Source organism: Apium graveolens, chromosome 8 (assembly GCF_009905375.1).
Source record: "Apium graveolens cultivar Ventura chromosome 8, ASM990537v1, whole genome shotgun sequence".
In the NCBI taxonomy this organism is placed as follows: Eukaryota; Viridiplantae; Streptophyta; class Magnoliopsida; order Apiales; family Apiaceae; genus Apium; species Apium graveolens.
The window spans coordinates 185,254,407-185,278,890 of NC_133654.1; positions in this window are offsets into that span (position 1 = coordinate 185,254,407).

A 24,484-nucleotide genomic window follows, 5' to 3' on the forward strand; every position below is an offset into this window, starting at 1 on the left:
CTTTTTTGGTCTGAATGTCATACATCTTCTAATTACTGTAATATTTAATTACATAATCAGGATTTATTTATCCCTATCATTTGCCCCCCAACTTTTGGGAAACCGTATAAGATTTCTGTAACACCCCCAGATCCGGGGTCGGGGATCCGGGTCGTCACGGTCTTTCTTTCCACAATATCACTTCACTTAATTAATAATAACCAACCTTATGCTGTGACCCCACACTAACATACACCACAACCCGTTATAGTCTCAGAGATGAAATTCAAATAAGTACAAGTCTTTGAATCCACAATTTAAAAGTTATTACAACCCAAAATGATTACTTAATAAATTTACAGTTAATTGCCATTATCTGCCACAAGTTATAATTATACATAATTGATTCTCCAAAAGCAGATGGTCTAATCTACAATAGATCTACCTCTGCAGCTATAGCAGCTACAACATCAACGGGAAGACGCAGGACGCTTCCCACGCGCTTGCGCTGGGTCTGCTGGAGTCTGGCCATCTTTCCTAACTGTTGTTGTGTGATGAAGAAATAAAGCAAGAGTGAGCCTTACAGCTCGCAAGATAATACATAGTGATAACAATAATATAAGTATCTAAATGGATACTTACTAGAATCTTTTATCGTGTGTAAGATAATTACTAGTATATACTTACTAGTATATGAGCTTTCTCATAGTACTCATGAAAGTCTTGGTCAAAAGAAATGAACCAAGTTTGATATCTTAATGCGATGGAGTCGCAAAATATTCAGTATATATACATATATACTTTTCAAAATATTGGAAGTCCTCTTCCATGCATAATATACACAAAATCCCAGTGTATAACTGTATAAAAAAAATATCGTTGCAAGGTGATCTCATATATCTAACCTTGTCTCAACGTTTTTCTGAAAATCTTTGTCATACATAAGACAATTATTAATTAGATATAAGTTTAAAAGATGAAGTTACCAAATACTTCACTACACTTATATCATTCCCATATACTACTTGAACTACCACCGTTCAAGTTATAATCAATTTCAAAAGTTCATCCCACTGATGAGACCACAAGATAAGACTTGAATAGATTCAATCTTTGAAAGATTATTGAATGAAAAAGTTATGAGATACTTTATTTAGTCCCGATATATATATAACCACATATATATATCCCTTTAAACATTTCCTGGAACCTCTGTTATGTGAAGTATGAACAGAGTTCGAAACATCCAATGAATTTTGGAAAGGAAAAGAATTTTGGCATAAACCCGATATCTTGCTGATCAGGCAAAGATACCAATAAGTAACCTTTTCTACTATTAGATGGACGAATTCCCCACTGGTCATCACCCTGGTCATAATTAAGACCTATGCTGGACTGCCACTCAGCCACCTATGCATTTGATGGACTCCCACTGAGCCACTTACACAATAATAGACCGTACCTCGGCCTGTCGCTTATGCCGACTCAATGAGAGGGGCTTACTTCCCGAACGTTGGGCAAGTAATCAATTCATTTACCAAATCTGCAACCTTGTTGCGAATATAAAATACACCACAGAGCCGGATTCCCCAGGTTTTGAGCGAGTATTTAAATCCCCTTAAAAGGAAGATCTTAAATATAAAAATGAGTTTTTTGGGATCCGCTCTGACTTTTAAAAATCATTTTGAAGACTCGAAAACACTTTAAAGAGTGTTTGGAGTAAGGCTGATTTAATGAAGTAAATCAGTCCCCAGAATATTTTTAGAAAATGACTGAATATTATTATTTTAAATAATATTCCCATAAAGACTAATCTTTATAAAAATAATTGAAGTAGAAGTATTAACTTATACTTGAAATAAACATTAAATAACCAAAGATATACTTATATGAAAGTATTATCTTTATTTGAATAATCGAAAATAAGTTTGATTATTAACACCTTATTCTTTAATAGAATAAAGAATATAATTCAGTACATAATCGGAGTCATAGATCCTCAAATGAATATTCAAATAATATTCAATAAATAATATAAACTGAGTCATAAACCCCCGAATGAATATTCAAATAATATTCAATAAATAATATAAAAGGAGTCATAAGCCCTCAAATGAATATTCAAATAATATTCAAATAATAAAATAAACTGAGTCATAAGCCCTCGAATGAATATTCAAATAATATTCACATAATAGAATAAAGGTATCGAATAAACCTTATTCGATCCATAGTTTTAAAAACTATATCCATATATATATATATATATAAATATATATATATAATATACTCGGGAACATCGACTCCCGGTTTAGAAATATGTTTACCTTTTATCCCCTATACTAAGGGTATACGCAACTACTTGCTTATTTCTAGCATAGGTATTATGCAACTATAAGCACTGAAATCAACAGATAGATAACCAGATTACGAAACAGACATGCATATATACCATATTAGCATGCTCCAATATATCGCAAAATTTGCTAATAACAATCATGCAATATCACAAGATAATGCATTTACATATATTTACATCACAACAACAGTATAACGGGTAGAAAACTTGCCTGAGCGACTTGGGGTGATAAAAGGCTCGGGACGAGTCTGGTAACCTATAAACAACAAGTAAGTTGGAATTAAACCAAAATCACTTGTAAATCTATACTTTAACTAACTTAGACTCTAACGCTTGTTTTGCGCTCACTGATTCGCTTAAGTCACTCGGGTACCCTCGGCTCCACCATTTTTAATAATTTAACCTTTACGAGTTTTAAAGCGATTCCTTCGCGAGTGACTTACCAACTGCCTAAAACACTTACCATAAATGTTTCATGCATTAATTAACCCTTTTTGGTCTTTAACCTACATTTCAAAGTAAGGCGAGGGAAAAAGTTTCGTTCGTGAAACGCCGTTACCTGAAACGGTCGTTTCTCCTAAACCGTAAATCGGAATCGAACGAACTACATATCAAAACGAAGCTCGTAACATGAGCTATCTAAACATGGCAGTGGTCACAATCTAGCAGGGGGTTCTCGGGTCCTAATGCTATGCACAAAAACAGTCCAAAGAAAATCGGACGTTACGACGGCTATGTTTACGCGATTTCCCATTTTTTAAACCATTCAAACCCATTCCAAATCAACCCCAAATCCAACCTCAAATCCATCATACAACAATCATCCATCCTTATCACATCATAACAACCCCAACCAATTCAATTTAATCATTCATACTTATGCCTAAACTTAACTTTAATCATACTTAAGTTCTTTTATTCAAAACCACAACATTTACCATTTATACTTATTCCTCACATGAACTAAAAGCTTTACTTAGGTTCTTTAACTAATTACCAAGATTTACAACTCCAACAATACAACAAAACCAACTAATCTCTACAACTCAACCAAACTTCAACCATTCAAGCATCATGCTTCACATATGCTAAATCAAACACATTCAATCCTAATTACTCAAAACTAAAGCTAGGGTTTGTAGTTTATACCTTCCTTGGAGAGTGGAGAATCAAGAGGATGGCTTGGAATCACCTTTAAAGTCTTTATCCAAGCTTAATCTAAACAAAACTTCAAGAACACAAATTTTAGTTCTTGAAAACACTATTCACCATCTTCTTTGATGATTTATAGAAAAAGATTGGCTTGGAATTAGAAGCTTAAACTTATAGGAAGTATGTAACTTAACTAGGAGAAGCTAGGATAATTACCTTGGAAAATAACAAGTGGAGGAGCTTGGACTTTCAAAAATTAAGAAACCCACCCGAGAGCTTCATGAAGAATGGAGAATTTTGTGTTTTGTTTGATGAAAATGAAATGATTTGCTTGGTTGGTTGATTTGGTTTTGTTTTTGCTTTAGTGAATTACCTTCTTGCCCTTGGATTTGTGTGGTTACAAAGCCACCACACCTCCTCCTTCCCATGTCATGCTTATCTCATCCACATGATGTCATCCTTCCTTCCTTGTCTTCTTTCTATTGGTTGGATGACATCATTCCCATTAATCCCTTTGATTAACTTCCTAATCGTTTGCCTAATGACCGCTGATCTGCTATACGGTTCGCTTAACTTTCGTTCTCGTTTTATCGTTTGAAGGATCATACCCGGGATCTTATTACTTAGGTTCCCTTAAACTTTCTCAATATATTATATTCCTTCTATGATCCTCTTTTATAATCCTTTAATTTAAATCCTTTTTATCCTGTTACCTTATACTCAATTCTCTCCGTATATTGTGGATTTCCGGGAAAAACCAAAGTGTTCGGAATTGGATTCTGACGATCTTTACATACACTTATATACTTCATAGAGTACTAATAATATCCCATAAGATCAATAACAGAACCCCTACATAGCGTGGCATGAAAAGTTTTCTCGTTCAGCAAAAACACTATTCATAAGGGTTTCAAAAATTTCCAAAATTGGGGTTATTACAGTCTCCCCTCCTTAAAAGGATTCCGTCCCGGAATCAGATAGAAAATGAATAGGGATACCTTCCTAGCATTGCACCTTCTAACTCTTAAGTAAATTTTCCCACATTGTGGTCCTACCACCAAACTCTGCCTAGTTTAATAATCCTTCTCCTAAGCACTTGTTCTTTTTCACTCTATAACCCTTCCTGGTTGCTCCATACAGGTTACGTCGGGTTGCATATCTATGCGCTCATATGCCTCTATTTATCTGGCATCTAAATTACACTTCCTTAACATTGATACGTGAAACACGTTACGACCTGCTACATGTTCGGGGTTAGGGCTAGCTTCTATGCTATCCTCCCAATACGTCTTAATATATCCAAGGGTCCAGCAATTCGTGGACTTAGCTTTCATTTCTTTCCGAACCTCATCAATCCTCTCCAAGGGATACCTATAACATTACTAGGTCCCCTATTTCATACTCTTTATCCTTTCGTTTCAAATCAACATACTTATCATGTCCATCTTGGGCTACTACCAGCCGTCCTCTGATTAGATCTATCATATCCTTGATCTTTTGGACTACTGCAGGTCCGAGTATCTTGCGCTCTACAACTTCATCCTAACATAAGGGAGATCGACATTGTCTTCCCTCAAGGATCTCATAAGGCGACATCTCGATAATGACATATGATCTATTGTCGTAAGATAACTCAATCCGAATTAAGTGATCATTCCAAATTCTTTCAAGTCTATTGCACAGACTCTCATCATAGCTTCCAATCATTAGAGCTCTTGCTTCTCAATACCCATTCTTTTCCAGTTCGTAATCGCTACTACCTTCCGTTCCTAATATTATACGGGTTATACTTTTGCTTGTTAGCGTTCTATTAACCACGTCAACCTTAGTATCACGAATGTGTTCCCATTCCGCATACTACCACCACTTTATTACTCCTTTTTCAGTTATTTCTATTTTCCAAAATTTGATCAATCAAATAGAAGTAAAGGAATTTGTTGAGAGATCACTATGATCATGAACACTTGTTATATCGCATAGTTAGTACAGAAGGTGGCCAGCCTTTAGTACTTGACAAGCAATTAAACAATAGCTGGTATCCTACTCGGCTTCTATCACACAGATAGATAGTCATTCGGCAATACCTCCCCTTTTGGAAGGGTTGTTATTCTCAGCTTACATGAAATGAAAAGAAGAGAAAAGAACGAACTGAAGAGAATTGTATATATGAAAAAAATATACTGCCACAAAATATCTGGCTTGGAATCTACCTCTGAACTATAGAGGTTTGTCATAGGAGAACAAAACATATACGTATTTATATCAGCATCAAGCATTATAGCCTCGTATTTCCCATGCCTAAATATTTTCGCTATCCCGTCCATCATTCTATGGACCCACACTCTTCCTTGAGCTTATACATAATCACCTTTGAAACTCCCTCGACATCGAAAATCGAATCTGGGATCTCATTCTAGACATCATCGTTACTTGAATTCTATGCTTGCACCGCAACCTTCCTCGTATAATAATACGACTCTCTATTGATAAGAAAGAATAATTATTCACTAGGTAGATACTCTACTTAATTAGTCTATCAATGATAACTTATACACTACCACTACCCGATTAGTGGTACTCAATCTCAACACCCATTCCAATACAACTCTCACGGTTGTAATCAGCTCATTACTCGCAGAATCATTGCTGCCTTACTAAGGTCCACCACTGACCTACTGTAGTCATTCATTTTCCATGAAGTCTTAATAACTAACCATACGGAGTCCATCCATCTCGTATCTAATTCTCCTAAGGAGTTAACATAACCACCAATCACAATTCATGAAGAACACTCCAAACTCTGACGTACTTTCATGACATGAAGCAGATAAAATTTGCAGAAGAGTTTCGCTCAAAGCAACGATAGCAGGTTAATACCATTCTTAATCATATGCCTTCAATAGAAGACTTAACTCAAAGGTTTGTTTAGTCCTTTTTGAACTATGGTCCTGGCTTATCTCAAGATAGTATCTTCTGAGATAGATAGCCCGCTCATGGTGATTACACGAATTAAACCTTTACTAACTACTATTACGGTTGGGTATTGCACAGTCATCAGAAGGAATGTCAATCTTCCAAACCATAATACAACCTTCACAGTTTTAACCATCATCACTGTATTCCTTTGGCACAAGTGCCTATAATTATCCTCTTACCTTTAAAGTGTCGGCCACCTCTTTGGCCTTTCCTGATAGTACAATTTCCTTACAGTCAATGTCATTTTAACCACCTCCAAATAATTTTCTACCTCATTTCAATCACAGCTTATGTGAAGATGTATTCCTTAAAATCTGATGAGTAAAAAAAAAAATCACCATTTTTCCATAAGTTATTGCCTCAGTCTTTAGAGGTTAATCACTGTCACGACTGACTCTCAACTATACTTAGAACATCTTTTATCTTAAGTCCTAATTGCCTAGAACAATTTCAACCTTTACTGGTTTGATCCATACTTTCTCGTGGTTTAACACGTGCCCCACTTGGCCTCATTATAATTACGTCATATTTCCTTTATCCCCATTTCCATTCTTGAGAATTTTGAATATTACCTTTTTCCTTATAAAACCTCTAAGGTTATCCTTCAATCGTTCCTCCTGTATTCCCTAGATACAGGGCATATCACAATACCATTTACTAATAGTAGAACCATTGTCTATATACTTCTGAAGAATTTCTCCACTGATCCTTAAAGGTTATTATTACCTTAATCCTTTCCAATTCATACTGTCAAAACTCATACTATCCCTATTAAGGGTGAAATGCCAACCTTTATGCATTCCCCTAGGATTCGTTTTAAGTTACCGATGTTCTATCCTTAATTCCACATTTAAAAAGGTACAAGCATCCTTCCATGGATAAATAAAGTCATATATCCCTGATATGGGTATCTTATTCAATCATTCCCACCTCGATAGTAAATGCCTAATTTCACAATAACATCTGTATACAAAATGAGGTTAATCAAAATGGCCTCCAAAAGATAACAACGGTTATCCGCTTTTCTTGCCTAATCTGGTAACGATAACATGGATGTTCTGGAAGATATTGGTCGTGTTCAACGTGAACTTCTTCTTAATAATTCCTTATTTACTTTTGTTGTTTATCTCAACAGTCACCTCAATGTTGGGATATCTTTCATATCTGGCGTCTCCCTTTCTGGGTATCATGCCACCGGTCTTACACTTCACCTTCTTGAAGGTCACTTCCTTCATCCAATTTTCTTAATTTCTTACTTTCTTATCCCCTTAGTCTATCCGCGTCTCATTATTTATCCTTCGAATTATCTCAAGGTTTCCTCGAATCCTCCCAACTTACAGGGGATAAACTATATGCATCTCTTATGCCTTCAACCGTCAACTTTAACTCATGGTGAATCACCCTCATCCTAACGATCATATACTTTTCTATTTCTATTAATAGGAGTCTTTAGGGTTTCCTCATACCCAACTCCCTTATCATTCCTCAAACTCTGTTGCCTTTTTATTCCTTTCCACTTCAATTCCTTTTTATTTTCCTTTCTCTTATCATTATTTCATGAACCAACACAACATAAGCATTGATTTCAAATATCCCGTCATTCTGGATTCGCGTCTTCAGAACGAATCTTAACAACTTTTACAGCTTAGATTCATAATTCATCATACTCGTCTGCCTTTGTTCTGGCTCTAAAGCTTTTACACTATTCCATAACCTTGGGAATTACGATCCCGAAAACAATTGGCTGAACTTTAATCAGTTTATTATAATCTCTTGCTCCGTGCCTTCCTTGGCCTTTCACCAGCGGGTGGTCTCTCTCTTGGGAGGGTAAGTGACAAAACAGTCTTTTGTGGTTCGTCAATCATTTAGAATCTCAAATGATTCATCTATTTCCTTTAGCCAGGCTCTTGCCTCGACTGGGTCAGCTTGTTCCTTGGAACTCTGAGAGCTTAGCGACTTAAAGGTCATGAAAGAATTTCCCACCGCACTGTCTCCTCAGAGTGGTGGTTGGGGATAATAGTCTAAGTTCTGTCTAGACAGGTCCATGAATTGCCGTATAGGAGTACCGTCTCGGGTCTCCTTTCCTTACTCGACTTTCTGTTTCCTTATTATGAAATGTTTCATCCTACTCCCCATAATTGGGGTCATCTTTTAATTTAAAATCCTCATTTTCCACTCCATTATGTCATGGGTTCCTTCTATCTTGATGGCGACCTCCCTGACTATCGCGTTCAGGGTTTGCTCTAAATCTTATTCCTCAACTATGGCTCTCATCTAAGTTCTCATCCTTACACTCTTGAACTTTCGGAACCCAAATTCTATAGGAATACCTCATTATTCCCTTATCATCTTTCTCGATATTAATCTTTTATCTAATTGTTGGCTCTCTGCCTTCATTCATAACTTTTTCTGGCACAATATGATCTTTTCCAATAATTCGGGCTGTATTGCAATCTCAAACAGCTTTTCGGTACCGGCTCCGGTTACCTTCACTTCTATTTCCATTTTCTCAAAATCTCTTATAAACTCTCCAAAAGGCATTATCATCTTGAGTCTCTCCTTTTTACTAAGGGCATCAGCCACCATATTGGCTTTCCCCGAATGATAAAGAATCTCCCAATCATTATTCTTGGTTAGCTCTAACTGCCTCTTCTGGCATATGTTGAGCTCTTTGTGACGTGAAAATGTACTAGAGCACTTATGGCTTAGGTAATTCTCGCACTTCTCTCCATACAAGTAGTGCCTCCAATCTTTAGGGTAAAACTATTGCAACGAGCCTAAGCTCATGGGCGGGGATATCGAATTTCATATTACCTTAATTGTCTTGACGCAGACGCGATTATCTTGCTGCGCTAAGAAGCACCCTAATTCCTTATGCGAAGCGTCACTTACAAATCACAAAATCTCCTTTTTCCATCCGGCAACGCCAACATAGGGGCCGTCACCAACCTTTGCTTCAGTTCTTAAAAGCTGTTCTCGCATTTCTCTGTCTATTCGAACTTCTCAGTCTTATGAGTAAGCCGCGTTAAAGGGGGCTACTATCTTTACAAATTTGAACGAACCTCCGGTAGTGATCGACCAATCCTACCTCTGGTAGTTGACCTAACCATGGTCATCAATTCATCAGTGGCCCTTTATCCATTCTTGTCAGGATCCTCCATGGGATCCTCCTCAGCAACTATCCCTTCTAGGACAACATCCTTAATATCAACATCATCCGGTCCTGCATTAGGACACTCTATCAGATCCACAATCCGATCTCCAATTAGTAATAAAATATCATCGCGCTGTTGCTCCTCAACCTCAGGGTTCGGAGTCCCGCTACTCTATACGATAACGAACTACGCTCCTATCACGATATTTATAAGGGTTCCCATAAGGGTTTTAACTGTCAGTGCTACGTTAGGTAGCCCGACTATGAACTTGGCAAGAGTTCTTATTATCTTAGTTAACTTATTATCTTAACGTCCCATCATCTCTGAGGTTTATAACGCTTAGCTCTGATACCATTTCTGTAACACCCCCAGATCCGGGATCGGGGATCCGGGTCGTCACGGTCTTTCTTTCCACAATATCACTTCACTTAATTAATAATAACCAACCTTATGCTGTGACCCCACACTAACATACACCACAACCCGTTATAGTCTCAGAGATGAAATTCAAATAAGTACAAGTCTTTGAATCCACAATTTAAAAGTTATTACAACCCAAAATGATTACTTAATAAATTTACAGTTAATTGCCATTATCTGCCACAAGTTATAATTATACATAATTGATTCTCCAAAAGCAGATGGTCTAATCTACAATAGATCTACCTCTGCAGCTATAGCAGCTACAACATCAACGGGAAGACGCAGGACGCTTCCCACGCGCTTGCGCTGGGTCTGCTGGAGTCTGGCCATCTTTCCTAACTGTTGTTGTGTGATGAAGAAATAAAGCAAGAGTGAGCCTTACAGCTCACAAGATAATACATAGTGATAACAATAATATAAGTATCTAAATGGATACTTACTAGAATCTTTTATCGTGTGTAAGATAATTACTAGTATATACTTACTAGTATATGAGCTTTCTCATAGTACTCATGAAAGTCTTGGTCAAAAGAAATGAACCAAGTTTGATATCTTAATGCGATGGAGTCGCAAAATATTCAGTATATATACATATATACTTTTCAAAATATTGGAAGTCCTCTTCCATGCATAATATACACAAAATCCCAGTGTATAACTGTATAAAAAAAATATCGTTGCAAGGTGATCTCATATATCTAACCTTGTCTCAACGTTTTTCTGAAAATCTTTGTCATACATAAGACAATTATTAATTAGATATAAGTTTAAAAGATGAAGTTACCAAATACTTCACTACACTTATATCATTCCCATATACTACTTGAACTACCACCGTTCAAGTTATAATCAATTTCAAAAGTTCATCCCACTGATGAGACCACAAGATAAGACTTGAATAGATTCAATCTTTGAAAGATTATTGAATGAAAAAGTTATGAGATACTTTATTTAGTCCCGATATATATATAACCACATATATATATCCCTTTAAACATTTCCTGGAACCTCTGTTATGTGAAGTATGAACAGAGTTCGAAACATCCAATGAATTTTGGAAAGGAAAAGAATTTTGGCATAAACCCGATATCTTGCTGATCAGGCAAAGATACCAATAAGTAACCTTTTCTACTAGTAGATGGACGAATTCCCCACTGGTCATCACCCTGGTCATAATTAAGACCTATGCTGGACTGCCACTCAGCCACCTATGCATTTGATGGACTCCCACTGAGCCACTTACACAATAATAGACCGTACCTCGGCCTGTCGCTTATGCCGACTCAATGAGAGGGGCTTACTTCCCGAACGTTGGGCAAGTAATCAATTCATTTACCAAATCTGCAACCTTGTTGCGAATATAAAATACACCACAGAGCCGGATTCCCCAGGTTTTGAGCGAGTATTTAAATCCCCTTAAAAGGAAGATCTTAAATATAAAAATGAGTTTTTTGGGATCCGCTCTGACTTTTAAAAATCATTTTGAAGACTCGAAAACACTTTAAAGAGTGTTTGGAGTAAGGCTGATTTAATGAAGTAAATCAGTCCCCAGAATATTTTTAGAAAATGACTGAATATTATTATTTTAAATAATATTCCCATAAAGACTAATCTTTATAAAAATAATTGAAGTAGAAGTATTAACTTATACTTGAAATAAACATTAAATAACCAAAGATATACTTATATGAAAGTATTATCTTTATTTGAATAATCGAAAATAAGTTTGATTATTAACACCTTATTCTTTAATAGAATAAAGAATATAATTCAGTACATAATCGGAGTCATAGATCCTCAAATGAATATTCAAATAATATTCAATAAATAATATAAACTGAGTCATAAACCCCCGAATGAATATTCAAATAATATTCAATAAATAATATAAAAGGAGTCATAAGCCCTCAAATGAATATTCAAATAATATTCAAATAATAAAATAAACTGAGTCATAAGCCCTCGAATGAATATTCAAATAATATTCACATAATAGAATAAAGGTATCGAATAAACCTTATTCGATCCATAGTTTTAAAAACTATATCCATATATATATATATATATAAATATATATATATATAATATACTCGGGAACATCGACTCCCGGTTTAGAAATATGTTTACCTTTTATCCCCTATACTAAGGGTATACGCAACTACTTGCTTATTTCTAGCATAGGTATTATGCAACTATAAGCACTGAAATCAACAGATAGATAACCAGATTACGAAACAGACATGCATATATACCATATTAGCATGCTCCAATATATCGCAAAATTTGCTAATAACAATCATGCAATATCACAAGATAATGCATATACATATATTTACATCACAACAACAGTATAACGGGTAGAAAACTTGCCTGAGCGACTTGGGGTGATAAAAGGCTCGGGACGAGTCTGGTAACCTATAAACAACAAGTAAGTTGGAATTAAACCAAAATCACTTGTAAATCTATACTTTAACTAACTTAGACTCTAACGCTTGTTTTGCGCTCACTGATTCGCTTAAGTCACTCGGGTACCCTCGGCTCCACCATTTTTAATAATTTAACCTTTACGAGTTTTAAAGCGATTCCTTCGCGAGTGACTTACCAACTGCCTAAAACACTTACCATAAATGTTTCATGCATTAATTAACCCTTTTTGGTCTTTAACCTACATTTCAAAGTAAGGCGAGGGAAAAAGTTTCGTTCGTGAAACGCCGTTACCTGAAACGGTCGTTTCTCCTAAACCGTAAATCGGAATCGAACGAACTACATATCAAAACGAAGCTCGTAACATGAGCTATCTAAACATGGCAGTGGTCACAATCTAGCAGGGGGTTCTCGGGTCCTAATGCTATGCACAAAAACAGTCCAAAGAAAATCGGACGTTACGACGGCTATGTTTACGCGATTTCCCATTTTTTAAACCATTCAAACCCATTCCAAATCAACCCCAAATCCAACCTCAAATCCATCATACAACAATCATCCATCCTTATCACATCATAACAACCCCAACCAATTCAATTTAATCATTCATACTTATGCCTAAACTTAACTTTAATCATACTTAAGTTCTTTTATTCAAAACCACAACATTTACCATTTATACTTATTCCTCACATGAACTAAAAGCTTTACTTAGGTTCTTTAACTAATTACCAAGATTTACAACTCCAACAATACAACAAAACCAACTAATCTCTACAACTCAACCAAACTTCAACCATTCAAGCATCATGCTTCACATATGCTAAATCAAACACATTCAATCCTAATTACTCAAAACTAAAGCTAGGGTTTGTAGTTTATACCTTCCTTGGAGAGTGGAGAATCAAGAGGATGGCTTAGAATCACCTTTAAAGTCTTTATCCAAGCTTAATCTAAACAAAACTTCAAGAACACAAATTTTAGTTCTTGAAAACACTATTCACCATCTTCTTTGATGATTTATAGAAAAAGATTGGCTTGGAATTAGAAGCTTAAACTTATAGGAAGTATGTAACTTAACTAGGAGAAGCTAGGATAATTACCTTGGAAAATAACAAGTGGAGGAGCTTGGACTTTCAAAAATTAAGAAACCCACCCGAGAGCTTCATGAAGAATGGAGAATTTTGTGTTTTGTTTGATGAAAATGAAATGATTTGCTTGGTTGGTTGATTTGGTTTTGTTTTTGCTTTAGTGAATTACCTTCTTGCCCTTGGATTTGTGTGGTTACAAAGCCACCACACCTCCTCCTTCCCATGTCATGCTTATCTCATCCACATGATGTCATCCTTCCTTCCTTGTCTTCTTTCTATTGGTTGGATGACATCATTCCCATTAATCCCTTTGATTAACTTCCTAATCGTTTGCCTAATGACCGCTGATCTGCTATACGGTTCGCTTAACTTTCGTTCTCGTTTTATCGTTTGAAGGATCATACCCGGGATCTTATTACTTAGGTTCCCTTAACCTTTCTCAATATATTATATTCCTTCTATGATCCTCTTTTATAATCCTTTAATTTAAATCCTTTTTATCCTGTTACCTTATACTCAATTCTCTCCGTATATTGTGGATTTCCGGGAAAAACCAAAGTGTTCGGAATTGGATTCTGACGATCTTTACATACACTTATATACTTCATAGAGTACTAATAATATCCCATAAGATCAATAACAGAACCCCTACATAGCGTGGCATGAAAAGTTTTCTCGTTCAGCAAAAACACTATTCATAAGGGTTTCAAAAATTTCCAAAATTGGGGTTATTACAATTTCGCAAAAATTAAGTTCGTTCATTCCCTTCCAGGGTATCGTTTTGCGTAAAGTGTAGAGCGACCTACACGCTTACAACGATTTGCCTTGTACGTTGCTTCAGGGTCGTTTAAAAACTTCCCCTTCTATTTTCTTACCTTCTCCCTATTTTTAGGAATTTTCCCTTTTTTCCGAGATTTTTTCATATTTTCTGCAATCTTTCACAAATATTCAAATTTTCAGCCCTTTTTCGACCTGGATCCTAGTCGAATTTTGGGTCAGCTTTCCAATCCTGGTCGAAGGACTTCGACTAGGATCCACGACCTGGCTTTCGACCAGGATCCTAGTCGAACCTTCGACCTAGATTTTGGTCGAAAACTAGTGTCTTTCTTTGCTTCCTGGTCGTTTGGTTTCGACTAGGATCCACGACCTGGGTTTCGACCAGGATCATAGTCGAACCTTCGACCTGGATCTTAGTCGAGACTTCTATGTTTATTTGCATCCTGGTCGTCATATTTCGACTAGGATTCACGACTTGGGTTTCGACCAAGATCCTAGTCGATTCTTCGACCTGGATTTGAGTCTAGATTTCTACACCCAATCTTGAAAAATATTGTGCTTGATTCAGGAATTCGACCTCAATCCTGGTCTGACTTTCGACCTCAATCCTGGTCTATCATACCCGTAATTTTCAGGTGTTTGTTCGAAAGAATTCGAGCATAATTCACGACTTGAAATTCGACCTCAATCCTGGTCTATTATACCAGTAATTTTCGGGTGTCTGTTCGAAAGAATTCGAGCAGAATTCACGACCTAGAATTCGACCTCAATCCTGGTCTTATTGGGCTTCATTCTCATCCAATTTTGGATTGGGCCTTGTTTGGGCCTTATCTTTTTTAAGGGCTTTGATTTGGGCCTTCTATTTTTCAAAATCCTAATTGGATTTGGGCCTTCTATTTTCCAAATTTTAATTGGATTTGGGCCTTCTATTTTCCAAATCTTAATTGGATTTGGGCCTCCTATTTTCCAAATCTTAATTGGATTTGGGCCTTCTATTTTCCAAATCTTAATTGGATTTGGGCCTCCCATTGGGCCTCTTATTAATCTGGGCTTAATATATTAAAAACCTTCTTTAGAATTCTCTAGAATTCTAGGAAATTTCTTTGGAATTCCTTGGAATATTCTGGAATGTTCCATTTCTGGGCTTTTTTATTTGGGCCTTTATCCTTACTGGGCTTTTTGTCCCTTCAACTTCACTTTTTCTCCTATATAAAGGAGTGAGTAGAGTCTATTGCTCCTCACTTTCTCATTTCTAAATTCTTCTTCTTTCTTCTTCTGTTAAGAATCTTAGAGCAATAACAGTAAGTCGGAGTATCTTAAGCCCCAAAGCCTTTTTTAGAAGCATTACTTCAGGTAAGACTTCTCCATTTACTTTTTGTGCTTGTTTTTGCATAATTTGCGTTTTAAAATTGTCTCCTTATGTGCCCTTTTTTCAGATGGCTGATAAGAAAATGACCCGTTTGGCCAAGATGAATGTGGCCAGAAAGTCCAATGAATTCCCCATTCGGTCAAGGTACACTTCCTTGATTGATATGATCAACACCCGAGGGGACGAGTACCCGTCAGATGCGCATCTAGACGCGCACGACCATATCAGCGCCTTGCGGGATCCAAAGGAGCTGGACAAGTTGAGTGGTTGTTTCAGAATCAAGGATCCTTTCAAGCTAGTTCTTGCAGGTCCGGCCGACAAGGCCTGTCAGTGGAGGAAAGACGCACTATGCGTCTACAGGGATACTTTAAGGGCATGTATTAGACTCCCCTTTCACCCATTCATCCCTGTTTTGCTAGCTGATATGGGCATCAGCCCTTGCCAACTCCCTCATAACTCTTGGAGGTTGATTCTGTGCTATCTGTCACAATACGCCAAGCACAATGTCTCTACCTATGTTGTTGTTTTTAGAAAGATTTTCCAGTTCAAGAACAGTCCTGACAAGAATCCGAGGTGGGTTTCTTTAAACCAGCGCCCAACCGTTCCCCACATAGTGAACGGGAAGTCCATCCCTGACAACAACTTGGGGTGGAAAAAAACTTTATGTTCGTCATTTGGGAGGGTGGCGATTGGGGCACCCTATTTCGCTCGTCTTTTGGGCTAGCCGTAGATGGGAGCCCAAACGATATAATTTTGTTTGAGGAGGAGACAAGAGCTTTCAACCTCCTTACGCAAGATAATGGGACTTCCCATTCTGGGGATCTTATCAGGGAGACCGTTCTTGTAAAACGCGGCCTTTCTCCCGTCCCTAAGAATAGTACGTGTCCTTCCTTATCTAGTTGTTTTTGTTCCTTCTATCTTCCATTTTGCTAACTTCTCAACTTACTTATCGTATTTGTTGCAGTGGCTGAGAAAATTGAGGAGGCTACAAAGCCTAAAGACCTAGAAACGACCAGGATGAAGCATGCTGGAAAAGTCTTTAAAGCCCCGCGCCTTGGGGATCATTTCCCGGAGTTCCTGCTCCAGGTAAAGGAACCTGGCGAAGAAGGCCCCAGCCAAGTTTTACGTACCAAGCAAAAACCAGGGGCTTACTTCCAACCTGCTTGGGGAATCTAGGGCAAGGATTCGATTGTTGGCAGCACAGCGCTTGTCAAGGAATGGTCTATGCATTCCATTTCCCCGGTTGACTATCAAGACTTTGTCCTTCAACAGGACTTAGAGGCTAACGAGCTTTTCGGATCTCAGGCTTTGGCGACGGTACGTCTTTTTCCTTTGCCATTCGTAATTTTTTGACTTTTTGATTTTTTTTCATTTCTTACCTTTGTTGTGTATCTTGTAGGCGAACGCCCATTTTCAAGGGGCGATTCATCAAGCCAAGGCTTGGAAGGTTGGCCTCGAGGATGCGAGCAAGAAGCTGGAGGAGGCCAACCAAACTTGGAAACGGCCCGGGCCAAAAATGCTATCCTCAAGGCTCAAAAGGATAAAGCCTTTGACGGCTGGATGGACACTCAGGAGTTCAAGGATTTAATGGTGGAGCACGATGCCCTCCTTCATCCAGTCAGCTATAAGGAAGGCTGGGACGCCGCTGTGGAGGCCATTCAGGACAAATTTCCAGAAGTCCTCGAACAGTCCTCCTTCCCTTGCCCTGTGCGAGTTCCAGCACTTGGGGGCGTTACAGATAAGCTTGTTGATTTGATCAAGGATGGCCCATCGGGGAGTCAAGGCCAAGGTCAAAAGAGGAAGGAGCTTGAGTCCAGCTCTGAAGAGGAGGAATCTTCTTCTGAGGATGAGCCTGAGCATGTTGTAAAGAAGGTCAGGGTAGAAGAGCCTCCAAAGACAGCGTCTCCTAAACCAGCGTCTCCTGCAACATCCAAAGTGTCCGAAGATAGTTCCGAGGGAACCTCTGCGGAGACTTCCGAGGGACCGACTGAAGAGACATCCGAGGAGACTTCGAATAGTGGTTCTGAAGAATCCCAGCCTTCCAAGGCCTAAGTTTTTATGTATTTTTTCTTTCTTAATATTTAACTTTGCAATTGACTTTTATTGTTTTCAGTAGTATTTTGCTCAAGTATCGTCGTATTTTTCTTTCGATTTTTCAAACTCAAGTTTATAACTCGGTTTTATCCTTCACAATGCATCAATCTAATAAGCTGAGATTAAGTCGAAGGCTTTATATTATACCTTAGTATTCTTGATACCTTACATGAAATGGGTTCAACCCTGATAAAATCTAAACATAGCTCCTATATAGAAAAATCCTAAGCAAGCAAAGCTTCAAGGTGCTTTTTGTTGGATTTTAATCACAGCGGAGGCATGGTAAAACACTTTTACACATATAAAATCCAAATAAAAGCATATAAATCGTGGTAAAAACAAAGGGATCGATTACTAACCTTTAATATTCAATCCAAGAGCAATGATCGGAGATCCTTAGCAGCTGCTCCTCAAACGTGAAGCACTCCACCGGTATCCACCAAGAAAATGACGTTAAGGAGGAGGAGGAGGTGGAGAGAATTAGGTTTTCTGAAAAATTTGGGTTTCGGGTTAGAATTAAAATAGGGTTTAGAATAGTATATTTATAGGCAAAATTTTCAGCTGAAATTTTCCCATAAAATATTATTATTATTAACCCATTTATTATTCTCATTAATAATTAAAACATCATTTAATTATTAATCATTTTTCTAAACACTTTAGAAATAATTCTCTCTCTTGATTTAATTTCCAAAAATTAAATTCATAATTAATAATATTAAGAACTTTTCTTAATTAATTTATAATCAATTAAATCTCATTTAATCAATTATTAAATTTTCCAATTAATTATTTATTTCATAAATAAATAATTATCAGCCATTATTAATTAATTCCTCCACCATTAAATCATTCTCTTTTTATGGTGTGACCCTGTAGGTTCAATATTAAGCCGGTAGTAGAAATAAATAATAATAAAACTATTTTATCATTATTTATATAAATTCTCTAATTTATTAAATATGATTAATTAATTAATCATATTTATTCTACATCGTGAGGGATACTTCTCAGCATATCGCGATTATCCGGATAATACGAATTCACTGCTTAGAATACCAAGAACCTATTCAGTGAATAGTTACCGTACAATAACCTCCTTCTACCCTACAATGTCCCGATTAAATACAAGGCATGGATCTCGTGTCAAGCCTATCTAATCTAATCACTTGCTTACCATTTACTATGCTTAGTTCTATGCAAATTAGAAACTCCTTTCTAAATTCATTCACTCTGGCCAGAGATTCCTGAACTAGCATAAGTGGATCAGCCTTGAACATTCGCTTCCTTCACTGAAAGGGGTAGATCCTTTATTGATCATACACTATCTTCGTGTACAAATTTTTATACCCAGTAGAGCCCTAATAATTGTCCCTGGAGACTAAGAACTAAACCAAAGCATAGTTCAGTGTACACAAGATGACTATGATGACCTCAAGTTTAAGGATACTTGTACAACTATCACTATGTGAACAACTGCTGACACGTGAGTGAACTCCATCAGTTGTTCAGCTGGGCGAGTCATGTTCAGTGAGCTTATTCTATAATAAGCACCTACATACTAGCTATAGTGTCACCACACAAATGTCTATGAGAACAGACATCCTTCATAATGAAGTAAGCATAGTATGTACCGATCTCTGCGGATTATTAATTACCAGTTAGTAATCCTACGACCAGGAACTATTTAAGTTTAGAGTTATCATCTTTTAGGTCTTACTATTATGATCTCATCATAATCTATAAAAAGCTTCACTCTAAACTATGGTATATCTTATTTAAACACTTAAATAGATAAAGCCTGTAATAAAAACAAAACAAGTCTTTTATTAATATCAATGAAATCAAAATAGATTACACAGGAAGTTATTTCTAAATCCTAATACATGATTGGACTTAGGACATATTCCTTTCAATCTCCCACTTGTACTAAAGCCAATCACTCTGGTATCTAATACCCATCTAGCCTTTATGACGATCAAAGTGACTTTTAGAAAGTAGCTTTGTGAGTGGGTCTGCTATGTTGTTATGTGTGTCAATTCTATTTAAATACAACACAAGAAATGTTATCGCGCTCCCACTAACCCTTTTGTAGACACATGGTTCATCTACATTTTTCATAAAACCAAACTCTTTGATTGTTTCATCAAAACGGATGTTCCATCTACGAGAAGCTTGCTTTAAACCACATATGGTTCGCAGCAGCTTACACACTAGGTTTTCATTTCTCTTGAAAAGAAAACCATCTGGCTATTTGCCAGATTTCATAGTCGTAGTAAGCAGCATTCGCAAGCAAAATCTGAACTGATTTTAACAGGGCTACAGGTAAAAGGTTTCATCAAAGTCAATCCATTGCCTTTGTTTGAATCCTTTTCCCAAAAGCCTGGCCTTAAAGGTCTCCACCTGGCCATCTGCTCTAATCATTCTTTTGTATCCCGTATACATAGATTTCATTCTGGATTTCATGGCACTATGCCATTTCTCTGAGTCAACACTACTCATAGCCTCATTATAGGTCACAGGGTCGTCATCATCAATGATCGACAGCTTATTGTCATTCTCAATGACAAGGCCATATTACCTCTCAGGTTGGCGAGACACTCTCCCTGACCTACGAATGGGCTGTTCCACAGAAGGTTGTTCAGTCAGAACAGGTGTTTCCACTTGATCCGTAGTAGTTTGTGCTTCTTGAACTTCATCAAGTTCAATTTTGCTCCCACTGTTTCCTTCAAGGATAAACTCCTTTTCCAAGAAGGTAGCATGTCTGGAGACAAACACCCGATGATCGGTGTAAAAGTAATACCCTAAAGTCTCTTTAGGATATCCCACAAAACTATATTTTACGGATCGATATTCCAGCTTATCTGGGTTAACTTTCTTGACATAAGCTGGACATCCCCAAATCTTAACGTGTTTAAGACTCGGTTTCCTTTCTTTCCATATCTCATACGGAGTTTGAGGAACAGATTTGGAAGGCACCTTATTCAGTAAATATGCTGAGGTTTCCAATGCATAACCCCATAGGAATACTGGAAGATTTGCATAGCTCATCATGGACCGAACTATGTCTAACAAAGTTCGATTTCTCCTTTCAGATACCAATCTGGAGGCGTCCACTGGGAGACTATACCATTTACTTTGAGATAATCCAGAAACTCTCCATTCAAGTATTCACCACCTCGATCTAATCGAAGAATTATAATACTATGTTTGGTTTGTTTCTCCACTTCATACTTATAATCTTTGAACTTTTCAAAGGCTTCAGACTTGTGTTTCATCAAACACATATCCGAATCTAGATCTATCATCTATGAAAGTAATGAAGTATGAAAATTCACCCAAGGCTTGCGTAGACATTGGTCCACATACATCTGTGTGTACCATTCCTAGCAAATTTACAGCCCTCTCTCCATGTCTACTAAATGGAGACTGCAGTGCCACTATAAAGTGAGATTTTCGTCATCCCTTTTCTTTTATTAGTTTGTTCAATCTGAAATAAATTATGTCACATACATACAGACCATTATTTAAAGTACCACGTCCATAAAGAATATTATCTCTAAGAATAGAACATTTATTATTCTCAATAATAAATGAAAATCCAGCCAAGTCTAAAATGGGAATAATATTCCTCACAATCGAGGGAACAAAATAACAATTATTTAAAACAATAGTCTTGCCCGTAGGCATATGTAAATAAAATGATTCCACATCTACAGCAGCAACTCTTGCTCCATTTCCCATCAGTAGAATAACCTCTTCTTCCTCAAGAGTCCTACTTCTCCTTAGTCCCTGCAACAAATTGCAGATTTGAGAACCACATGCGGTATCTAATACCCAAGTAGAAATTTGGCTTAATGACATATTCACTTCTATCATGAACATACCCGAATCAGAAGCGGCAGTCTCACTACCCTTCTTCTTCTTCAATTCTGCAAGGTAAACCTTGTAGTTCCTCTTCCAGTGCCCCACCTTGTTACAGTGAAAGCAAACAACTTTGCTCTTGGGGTCTTCAGCTTTTGGTGGAACCGGCGTTTTCTCACCTACTTTCTTCTTCTTGGAAGGGTTCCTCTTCCTTTTCTTAGGATTGGAACCTTCACCAATTAGAAGAACAGAACTCTTCTTAGGGGGAAAATTCGATTCCGCAGTCTTCAACATGTTGTGGAGTTCAGGCAGGCTGACATCCAACTTATTCATGTGAAAGTTCACAACAAACTGCGAGAACGAACTCGGAAGCGATTGCAAGACCAAGTCTTGGCTCAGCTCCCCATCCATGGCAAAACCAAGTTGTCCAAGACGTTCAATCAAATTGATCATCTTAAGTACATGGTCATTCACAGATGATCCCTCAGACATCCTACAACCGAACAGCTCCTTCGATATCTCATATCGAGTTGTCCTCCCTGCCACATCATACAACTCTTGTAGATGCATGAGGATAGTGTGAGCATCCATATGCTCATGTTGCTTCTGTAGCTCAATGTTCATAGAGGCTAGCATGATGCATTGAGCAACATTTGCATCATCTATCCACTTACGATACACAACATGTTCATCATTATGCGCATCGCTAGCAGGTTCAGTAGGCTTAGGTGAGTCAATCACGTATTCAGCTTCTCAATCCTGAGAATAATTCTCAAGTTTCGAAGCCTGTCAGCATAATTAGGACCAGTCAATTTGTGAGCATCCAGTATGCTCCTGAGTGATAGTGCAGAAGACATAATGTATATTATAAATCTGTAAATGATAAACACATAACAACAGTTAGAAAATATTCGATTTCATTTTTAAAACACTATATGAATCGGGTCTTTATTCATAAGTGGCTCCCACTAGTTTATCTAATTTATTCAACCCCCTACGTAAAAAATTAAGCATTCATAATGCTAGTGGGAATAGGGATCCTATATTCCATTACACATCCCCGGCTGTAGCACGAACCGCCATGTAATGTTCAATAGGCAGATAACTCTTGTCAATTACATCTTATGTTATTCCCTAATCAAACTTTAGCCTCTTGAATACTTGAGTCACGGCTGTGGCACGACAAACTCAATATTCTAAGTCAAGTCTAACCCAACATTCCGTACAATTGAATCAGTCCCCAACGGCCCACGGCTGTGGCACGTACCGACCTTTAGATTCTAATTCAATGTACACATCTCTATGTAATAGACAAGTATTTCTTATTTCGAAATCAAAGCCCTCGGCTGTAGCACGAACCGACAATGATTTAAAAATAAGAACTACTTTCTATCATGTTGGAAGGCTATGACCGACACAAGCCCGTTGTGTCATTGGCCAATTACTACTTGATATTATTTAATTTTAGAGGGATTATATTATGTTACAATCATAATCATATTATAAAAAGATTCTTCCTTTTAAATTAAATATTTCAAATCAATAATCAATAATCAGATGATTCCCAGATCGGGTGGAGCATTGTCAAGAGGCGTCACTTAATAACCCTTTCTTACAGATAGAAATATGTTGTTGACAGAATCATTCTTTCTCTCATATCGAAAATTCATATTCAATTACGTGTTTCATAAACACAAGAATCTCATGATTATATTCATAATATTATTATTAAGGTTATGAAACAATTTCACTATACTAGATTGTCTAACAAGCGCCTTATGTTCATTTAAGTTCACCTAAATCTATCATCGCATGATAAACTAAGCATATATCACATATATCAACATGAATAAACATCAAGGTAGGCATGTTATATCATCTAGCACATTAGTCTAAGCATTATGCATCTCTATGTATCACATGAAGCATTTAAAAGCAATTAAAACAGTCAAAAACAGCTTAAAAAACACTTATGTTAGCTATAAACAGTTCGAAACAATTTCATAAAATATCATATAATATACCATTAGAAGCGTCTCGAAAAGAGGAATTCAACGGCACCAAAATCGCCCTATTCTGAGCTCGCACGCGCCCTCACGCGCCGAAAGAAGTTTCCCCATGCGCGGCCACGTGCACACGCGCTGTCAGGCGCGTGTGTGACTGTTCCCCACGCGCACACGCGCGTCACGCGCCCGAACCCCTGTGCTGACGTCTGCATGACGTCATATGATGACGTCAGCATGACGTCATATGATGACGTCAGCATCCGTCTGACCTTTGACCAACGCGTGTCCGGCACGCGCCGCGCATGGCCCGCCAGCGCGTGAGCCCCACGCGCGCACGCCAGTCGCGCGGTCCTTCCCCTCTGTGACAGTCGCCGTTTGTCTTACACTTCTCGAACAACGTGCCAACGTCCTTTTCTTTTCGTGCCATCAGCATTCAACACAGCAGCAGTACAGATATATATACACATACTAACAAATAATATATATATATATATATATGTTTATTTAATTATGAATTTTTAACAAAACAACTTCAAAAATTCATAATAAATAATCTATACATCATAAAATTATAAAAAAAATACCCAGAAGATCTACAACACTTGTAGAACCCATATCAACATTCAAAATTATTCTGAGAAACGATTTCTCATCAGTCATAATTAATCCATTATATAACTTGTAAAAATCATAATTAATTCATACAAGCACATAAAATTCTGAAATTTTTACCACAGATCTATATGCATACAACCTAAGCTCTGATACCATTGTTGGATTTTAATCGTAGGGGAGACATGGTAAAACACTTTTAC